Here is a 10,118-nt window from a genome sequence, read left to right as displayed (position 1 = left end):
CCATGTCCTTGCTCCCGTGATCTCGTAGTGAGACCGCGAGTTTGGCTACTCTCCGATAAAGCTCACGAGGTTCTTCATCTTCCTTCATTGCAAACTCATCGGCCTCATCTTGTACCACTTCATAGTTGGAGCGTTCAATGCTTGCGCTTCCCCAGTAGAGAGACACGACACAATGCCATGCATCTTTGGCCAAGGCGAAGGGACGAAGATGAGGTAGGTCTTCGGGTGGAATTGCATCTTGAATGATGAAGAGAGCATTCTCATTGAATTGATTGTCCGCGGCTTCTCGAGGAGTGAAGTTGCTTGGATCATGTGGATAGAAACCTTCTTCAATGATTCTCCAAAGGTTAGTGTTCACATGATTTAAATGACGTTTAAAGTGGTAAACCCAAGAATCAAAATCCTCATTTTTCACAATCTTAGGGGGAGGACCGGCATGATTCAAATGAGTGGAAGGAACCGGTCCACCATAAACAAGTGGTGGTTCCACATGGGCAAAGATGCCGGTGCCATTCTTGCCACTAGAAGAAGGAGCCTTTTCACTACTAGCTTCCCCCTTGTCGGGGATAGCATCCGACACCTTGATGGCGGGATCACCCACTTTCAACGGTGCGGTGGATAGTTTAAGCCCCTCAAGAAATTTAGTAAACATGCTTTCAACTTCGGTCGTCATGGAGGTTTTCAATGTCTCCAAGGCCACATTAAACTCCTCGCGAGAGACCGAAGTTCCCCCATCGCTCGTAGACAAGATAGGATTCACATCGGAGTGTTCCTCCGCACCGTCTACGGTATCAACCATACTCTTTGGATGGTAAAGTCCTTAATAAAGAGACGAGGCTCTGATACCAATTGAAAGGATCGATATGGTTGACTAGAGGGGGGTGAATAGGCAACTAAATTTTTTTAGCTTTTCTTTAGCAATTTAAACTTTGCATCAAAGTAGGTTGTCTAGATATGCAACTAGATGAGCAACCTATATGATGCAACACGAATAGGAACACAAGCAAGCAAGATATATGAAACAAATAAGCTACACAAGTAAAGGCACGAGATAACCAAGAGTGGAGACGGTGGAGATGAGGATGTGTTGCCGAAGTTCCTTCCCTTTGAGAGGAAGTACGTCTCCGTTGGAGCGGTGTGGAGGCACAATGCTCCCCAAGAAGCCACTAGGGCCACCGTAATCTCCTCACGCCCTCACACAATGCGAGATGCCGTGATTCCACTATTGGTGCCCTTGGAGGCGGCAACCGAACCTTTACAAATGAGGTTGGGGCAATCTCCACAACTCAATTGGAGGCTCCCAACGACACCACGAAGCTTCACCACAATGGACTATGGCTTCGCGGTGACCTCAACCGTCTAGGCTGCTCAAACACCCAAGAGTAACAAGATCCACAAGGGATTAGTAGGGGGAATCAAATATCTCTTGGTGGAAGTGTAGATCGGGGCCTTCTCAACCACTCCCGAGCAAATCAACAAGTTTGGTTGGCTAGGGAGTGAGATCGGACGAAAATGGAGCTTGGAGCAATAATGGAGCTTTAATGGTGGAAGAGGTGAGTCAACGGGGAAGAAGGAGACCCTTTATATAGTGTGTGGAAAAGATCCAACCCTTACCCACCAACCAGCCTGCGGCCAGCGGTACTACCGCGCCTGGCCAGCGGTACTACCGCAAGGCCGCGCGGTACTACTGCTTGCAACCAAGCGGTACTACTGCACGACAGTGCGGTACAACCGTACCGTCCCACGGTACTGCCGCGACCCCAGCACAGAAACAGACGCAAGCTGGGGGCGTTACTTCCGCACGCGCGGTACTACCGCGCACCCCATGCGGTACTACCGCAAGGCAAAAGTCCCAGCCAGGGGGAAGGGGAACTTCCGTGCCTACTTCCGCAAATAAACGGAAGTAGCAAAAACCCGACACAGTAGTACTGCTGAGGGGCGGTACTACTGCCTGACCGCATAGCGCGATACTACCGCACGGCGAAAGCGGTACTACCGCGGCAGGTGCGGATGTAAAAAATTACATCCGCTCCTACTACCGCAAGGGGGCGGCACTAGCCTGGTGGGCAACGATAGTGCGGCTCCAGGGGAGCGGTACTACCGTGAGCACCAACGGTTCTACTGCACCATGGCGCGGTACTACCGTGGATGCCTACGGTACTACCATTGATCCAGGAGCAGTACTACTGCAACCACAACAGCAGCCAGTCAAAGGAGGCAGGAAAAACAGAGGAAGCTCCAAGGAAGGAGGGGATAAAAGGAGACGTGTACGTGATGATTCCACCCAAACCTTTCCAACACGGACCTCCTCTTAATAGTACGGCTTTCCTATGACTCAAATCCACCAAAAAGAAACGTAGAAAAGACGCCGTCTTCGTCAGTCTTCGAGGGGCACCCAATCGTCTTGTGCCTAGCAAAGAAGTGTCTGGAAAACTCATGGCACACGATTAGTCCGCAAATGCGTTGTCATCAATCACCAAAACACTTAGGGATAAATATGTCCTTACAGGCAGGGTGCCGGAACAGGGTCCCGATTGACTTTTGGTGGCTACAGAGGCTTCTGGCGGCGGAACTCCCGATCTATCTGTGTTCTGGAAGTTTTAGGTCACGTGGGTATATATGGGTGCAGGGAGGACGTCGGAGGAGCCACAGGGGTCCCATGAGACAGGGGGCGCGCCCTAGGGGGGGCGCCCCCCACCCTCATGAGCACCTCGTGTCTCCCCTGACGTGGGGTCCAAGTTCATCAGGTGTGTTTCCTTCCAAAAATAACTTCTCCAGTTGATTTCGTTCCATTTCGACTCCGTCTGATATTCCTTTTCTTCAAAACACTGAAATAGGCATAAAACAGTAAATCTCGGCTGGGCCTCCGGTTAATAGGGTTAGTCCCAAAAATAATATAAAAGTGGATAATAAAGCCCAATATTGCCCAAAACAGTAGATAATATAGCATGGAGCAATAAAAAATTATAGATACGTTGGAGACGTATCAAGTATCCCCAAGCTTAATTCCTGCTCGTCCCCGAGTAGGTAAATAATAAAAAAGATAATTTTTGATGTGGAATGCTAGTTGGCATAATTTCAATGTAATTTTTCTTAACTGTGGCATGAATATTCAGATCCATAAGATTCAAGACAAAAGTTCATAATGACATAAAAATAATAATACCTCAAGCATACTAACTAAGCAATCATGTCTTCTCAAAATAACATGGCCAAAGAAAGTTATCCCTACAAAATCATATAGTCTGGCTATGCTCCATCTTCACCACACAAAATATTTAAATCATGCACAACCCCGATGACAAGCCAAGCAATTGTTTCATACTTTTGACGTTCTCAAACTTTTTCAATCTTCACGCAATATATGAGCGTGAGCCATGGACATAGCACTATAGGTGGACTAGAATGGTGGTTGTGGAGAAGACAAAAAGGAAGAAGATAGTCTCACATTAACTAGGCGTATCAACGGGCTATGGAGATGCCCATCAATAGATATCAATGTGAGTGAGTAGGGATTGCCATGCAACGGATGCACTAGAGTTGTAAATGTATGGAAGCTCAACAAAAGAAACTGGTGGGTGTGCATCCAACTTGCTTGCTCACGAAGACCTAGGGCAATTTGAGGAAGCCCATCATTGGAATATACAAGCCAAGTTCTATAATGTAAAATTCCCACTAGTATATGAAAGTGACAACATATGAGACTCTCTATATGAAGAACGTGGTGCTACTTTGAAGCACAATATATGAGACTCGCTATATCATGGTGCTACTTTGAAGCACAAGTGTGGAAAAAAGGATAGTAGCATTGCCCCTTTTTATTTATTTTTTTATTTGGCCTTTCCTTTTTTTATTTGGCCTTTCCTTTTTTGGCCTTTCCCTTTTTTGGCCTTTTTTGGGACAATGCTCTATTGAATGGTGATCATCACACTTCTATTTATTTACAATTCAAGAATTACAACTCGATACTAGAACAAAGATGACTCTATATGAATGCCTCCGGCGGTGTACCGGGATATGCAATGAATCAAGAGTGACATGTATGAAAGAATTATGAATGGTGGTTTTGCCACAAATACAATGTCAACTACATGATCATGCAAAGCAATATGACAATGATGAAGCGTGTCATAATAAACGGAACGGTGGAAAGTTGCATGGCAATATATCTCGGAATGGCTATGGAAATGCCATAATAGGTACATATGGTGGTTGTTTTGAGGAAGGTATATGGTGGGTTTATGGTACCGGCGAAAGTTGCACGGTACTAGAGAGGCTAGCAAAGGTGGAAGGGTGAGAGTGCATATAATCCATGGACTCAACATTAGTCATAAAGAACTCATATACTTATTGCAAAAATCTATTAGTTATCGAAAAAATTACTACGCGCATGCTCCTAGGGGGATAGATTGGTAGGAAAAGACCATCGCTCGTCCCCGACCGCCACTCATAAGGAAGACAATCAATAAACACCTCATGCTCCGACTTCGTTACATAACGGTTCACCATACGTGCATGCTACGGGAATCACAAACTTCAACACAAGTATCTCTCAAATTCACAACTACTCAACTAGCATGACTCTAATATCACCATCTCCATATCTCAAAACAATCATCAAGCATCAAACTTCTCTTAGTATTCAGCACACTCATAAGAGAATTTTTATTATTCTTGAATACCTAGCATATTAGCATTTTAAGCAAATTACCATGCTATTAAGACTCTCAAAATAATTTAAGTGAAGCATGAGAGTTCATCTATTTCTTCAAAATAAAACTACCATCATGTTCTAAAAGGTATAAGTGAAGCACTAGAGCAAATGACAAACTACTCCGAAAGATATAAGTGAAGATCAATGAGTAGTTGAATAATTATGCAACTATGTGAAGACTCTCTAACATTTAATAATTTCAGATCTTGGTATTTTATTCAAACAGAAAGCAAAGCGAAATAAAATGACATTCTAAGAATAGCAAACATCATGTGAAGAAGCAAAAACTTAGGATCAACCGATACTGACCGATAGTTATTGAAGAAGAAAGGTGGGATGCCAACCGGGGCATCCCCAAGCTTAGACGCTTGAGACTTCTTGAAATATTATCTTGGGGTGACTTGGACATCCCCAAGCTTGAGCTTTTGTGTCTCCTTAATTCCTCTCATATCACGGTCTCCCTAAATCTCAAAAGCTTCATCCACACAAAACTCAACAAGGACTCGTGAGATAAGTTAGTATAAACCATTGCAAAAACCTTATCATACTCTACTGTAGCAAATCACTAAAATTATTATTCAACATTGCATACTAAATTCCTCTGCATATTTAATAGTCCTATCCTCAAATAGAATCATTAAAGAAGCAAACATATGCAAACAATGCAAACATAACAGCAATCTGCCTAAACAGGATAGTCTGTCAAGAATGCTGCAACATCCATACTTCCATAGCTCCAAAAATTATGAAAGAAAATTCCCACTGTAGTAAATTTATCAGAGATTAATATGCAAAAGGTTTCAACATTTTATCACATTCTGAATTTTCTAGGGAATTATTGCAACAGAGGTAAACTTTCTATTTTCAAACAGCAACATGTATACTTGTAACATAGGCATAGTAAAGGCTATCAATGCCACTTTTATTGAAATAAAAGATGCAAAACATTATTCTAAATAACAGCAAGCAAATCCTAACAAAATAAATTGACGCTCCAAGCAAAACACATATCATGTGGCAAATAAAAATATAGCTCCAAGTAAAGTTACCGATGAACGAAGACGAAAGAAGGGATGCCTTCCGGGGCATCCCCAAGCTTAGGCTCTTGGCTATCCTTGAATATTACCTTGGGGTGACTTGGGAATCCCCAAGCTCAGGCTCTTGCCACTCCTTATTCCATAGTCCATCCAACCCTTACCCAAAACTTGAAAACTTCACAACACAAAACTTAACAGAAAACTCGTAAGCTCCGTTAGTATAAGAAAATAAATCACCACTTCAAGGTACTGTAATGAACTCATTATTTATTTATATTGGTGTTATATATACTGTATTCCAACTTTTCCATGGTTTATAAACTATTTTACTAGCCATAGATTCATCAAAATAAGCAAACAACACAATGAAAACAGAATCTGTCAAAAACAGAACAGTCTGTAGTAATCTGGGTCAAATGTATACTTTTGGAACTCATAAAATTCTCAAATAAATTGTTGGACCTGGGGAATTTATCTATTAATCATATTCAAAAAGAATTAACTCAATAGCACTTTCGAAATAAAAATGGCAGCAATTCTCGTGAGCGCTAAAGTTTCTGTTTTTGACAGCATGATCAACAAGACTTTTCCCAAGTCTTCCCAAAGGTTCTACTTGGCACAAACACTAATTAAAAGCATAAAACCACATCTAAACAAAGGATAGATGGATTATTTATTACTAAACATGAACAAAAAGTAAGGAACTAAAATAAAATTGGGTTGCCTCCCAACAAGCGCTATCGTTTAATGTCCCTAGCTAGGCATGATGATTTCAATGATGCTCACATAAAAGATAAGAATTGAAACATAAAGAGAGCATCATGAAGAATATGACTAGCACATTTAAGTCTAACCCACTTCCTATGCATAGGGATTTTGTGAGCAAACAACTTATGGGAACAATAATCAACTAGCATAGGAAGGCAAAACAAGCATAACTTCAAAACTTTAAGCACATAGAGAGGAAACTTGATATTATTGCAATTCCTACAAGCACATATTCCTCCCTCATAATAATTTTCAGTAGCATCATGAATGAATTCAACAATATAACCAGCACCTAAAGCATTCTTTTCATGATCTACAAGCATAGAAATTTTATTACTCTCCACATAAGCAAAATTCTTCTCATTCAGAATTGTGGGAGTATCATAGGAAACTTGAATACTATAAATTGTTTCCACATTAAAAGAGTAATGTTCAGAGAAGGGGTAATCATAACCATGACAAGTTTTATAAATATAATCACTACTTTTTATAGCATAAGTATCATCACAATAATCATCATAGATAGGAGGCATGCTTTTATCATAATAAATTTGCTCATCAAAACTTGGGGGACAAAAATATCATCTTGATCAAACATAGCTTCCCCAATCTTGTGGCTTTGCATATCATTAGCATCATGGATATTCAAGGAATTCATACTAACAACATTGCAATCATGCTCATCATTCAAATATTTAGTGTCAAACATTTTATAGATTTCTTCTTCTAGCACTTGAGCACAATTATCCTTTCCATCATACTCACGAAAGATATTAAAAAGGTGAAGCGTATGAGACAAACTCAATTCCATTTTTTATAGTTTTCTTTTATAAACTAAACTAGTGATAAAACAAGAAACTAAAAGACTCGATTGCAAGATCTAAATATATACCTTCAAGCACTCACCTCCCCGGCAACGGCGCCAAAAAAGAGCTTGATGTCTACTACACAACCTTCTTCTTGTAGACGTTGTTGGGCCTCCAAGTGCAGAGGTTCGTAGAACAGTAGCAAATTTCCCTCAAGTGGATGACCTAAGGTTTATCAATCCGTAGGAGGCGTAGGATGAAGATGGTCTCTCTCAAGCAACCCTGCAACCAAATAACAAAGAGTCTCTTGTGTCCCAAACACACCCAATACAATGGTAAATTGTATAGGTGCACTAGTTCGACGAAGAGATGGTGATACAAGTGCAATATGGATAGTAGATAATAGTTTTTGTAATCTGAAATAATAAAAACAGCAAGGTAGTAAGTGATAAAAGTGAGCGTAAACGGTATTGCAATGTGTTGAAACAAGGCTTAGGGTTCATACTTTCGCTAGTATAAGTCCTCTCAACAATACTAACATAATTGGATCACATAACTATCCCTCAACATGCAACAAAGAGTCACTCCAAAGTCACTAATAGCGGAGAACGAACGAATAGATTATGGTAGGGTACGAAACCCCCTCAAAGTTATTCTTTCCAATCAATCCGTTGGGCCATTCCTATAGATGTCACAAATAACCCTAGAGTTCGTACTAGAATAACACATTAAGACACAAATCAACCAAAACCCTAATGTCACCTAGATACTCCAATGTCACCTCAAGTATCCGTGGGCATGATTATACGATATGCATCACACAATCTCAGATTCATCTATTCAACCAACACAAAGGACCTCAAAGAGTGCCCCAAAGTTTCTACCGGAGAATCATGATGAAAACGTGTGCCAACCCCTATGCATAGGTTCATGGGCAGAACCCGCAAGTTGGTCACCAAAACATACATCAAGTGGCACGTGGTATCCCATTGTCACCACACATATCCACGGCAAGACATACATCAAGTGTTCTCAAACCTTTAAAGACTCAATCCGATAAGATTACTTCAAAGGGGAAACTTAATTCATTACAAGAAAGAAGAGGGGGAGGAGAAAAATAAGATCCAACTATAATAGCAAAGCTCGCGATACATTAAGATCGTGCCATCTCAAGAACACGAGAGAGAGAGAGAGAGAGAGAGAGAGATCAAACACATAGCTACTGGTACATACCCTCATCCCCGAGGGAGAACTACTCCCTCCTCGTCATGGAGAGTGCCGGGATGAGGAAGATGGCCACCGGTGAGGGTTCCCCTCTCCGGCAGGGTGCCGGAACAGGGTCCCGATTGACTTTTGGTGGCTATGGAGGCTTTTGGCGGCGGAACTCCCGATCTATCTGCATTCTGGAAGTTTTAGGTCACGTGGGTATATATGGGTGCAGGGAGGATGTCGGAGGAGCCACAGGGGTCCCACGAGACAGGGGGCGCGCCCTAGGGGGGCCCCCCACCCTCGTGAGCACCTCGTGTCTCCCCTGACGTGGGGTCCAAGTTCATCAGGTGTGTTTCCTTCCAAAAATAACTTCTCCAGTTGATTTCGACTCCGTCTGATATTCTTTTCTTCAAAACACTGAAATAGGCATAAAACAACAAATCTGGGCTGGGCCTCCGGTTAATAGGTTAGTCCCAAAAATAATATAAAAGTGGATAATAAAGCCCAATATTGCCCAAAACAGTAGATAATATAGCATGAAGCAATAAAAAAAAATTATAGATACGCTGGAGACGTATCAGGTGGACTGGATTATGACTTGCGTCACCTCGGTAAGATACACAGTTAAATTTAATGGGACCCTCTTGGATTCGTTTGCACCGACGCGTGGGCTTCGGCAAGGTGATCCTCTCTCCCTGTTTTTGTTCCTTTTCGTGGCTGATGGGCTCTCTGCGTTGTTGAAAAATGGAGAGGACAGGGGCGATTTCACTCCCCTAAAGGTGTGCGGCGTGCACCAGGTGTCTCACATTTATTGTTTGCAGATGACACTATTTTGTTTTTCAGAGCAGAGGATGAACAAGCTAGAAAGGTGCATGAGTTATTAAACGTATGAGAAGGCAACCAGTCAGTGCATTAACCCGGCCAAGTGCAGTGCACTATTTGGCACGTCTTGTACAGAAAACAATCAGGAGAAGGTTCGTTCAGTGCTACATATTAACCTTGTTACTTTTGAGGAAAAATATTTGGGTCTGCCTACTCCGGACGGATGTATGTCTAGGGGAAAATTTCAGAATTTGCAGTCGAGGCTTCTGAAGCGGATCATTGCTTGGGGAGACACGTTGTCTTGCTGGAAAGGAGACTATGATCAAAGCTGTAGCACAGGCAATACCAACATATATTATGGGTTTTTTTTAAACTTTCGATGTCAGTATGCGACGATCTGAACAGGATGGTGCGGAACTTCTGGTGGGGTTCATCTGAGGGTAAGAGAAAAACGCATTGGACGGCTCGGCCGAATATTCTGGCTCATAAAATGAAGGGCGGTTTGGGTTTCAAAGACTTCCGTCTCTTTAACCAAGCCCTCCTGGCACGACAGGCGTGGCGACTTCTATCTAATCCTAACAGCTTATGTGCGCAGGTCCTCAAAGCCCGATATTATCCGGACGGTCGACTGGAGGACACTGTTTTCTCTGGAAACGCATCCCCCACATGGCAGGCCATCCAGTACGGCCTTGAGCTCCTCAAAAAGGGGATTGTCTGGCGAGTCGAAGATGGCCGGAACATACGCATTTGGCGCGACCGTTG

Source organism: Triticum aestivum, chromosome 4A (genome assembly GCF_018294505.1).
Source record: "Triticum aestivum cultivar Chinese Spring chromosome 4A, IWGSC CS RefSeq v2.1, whole genome shotgun sequence".
NCBI classification, from domain to species: domain Eukaryota; kingdom Viridiplantae; phylum Streptophyta; class Magnoliopsida; order Poales; family Poaceae; genus Triticum; species Triticum aestivum.
Note: the sequence above shows the minus strand (reverse complement) of the source record.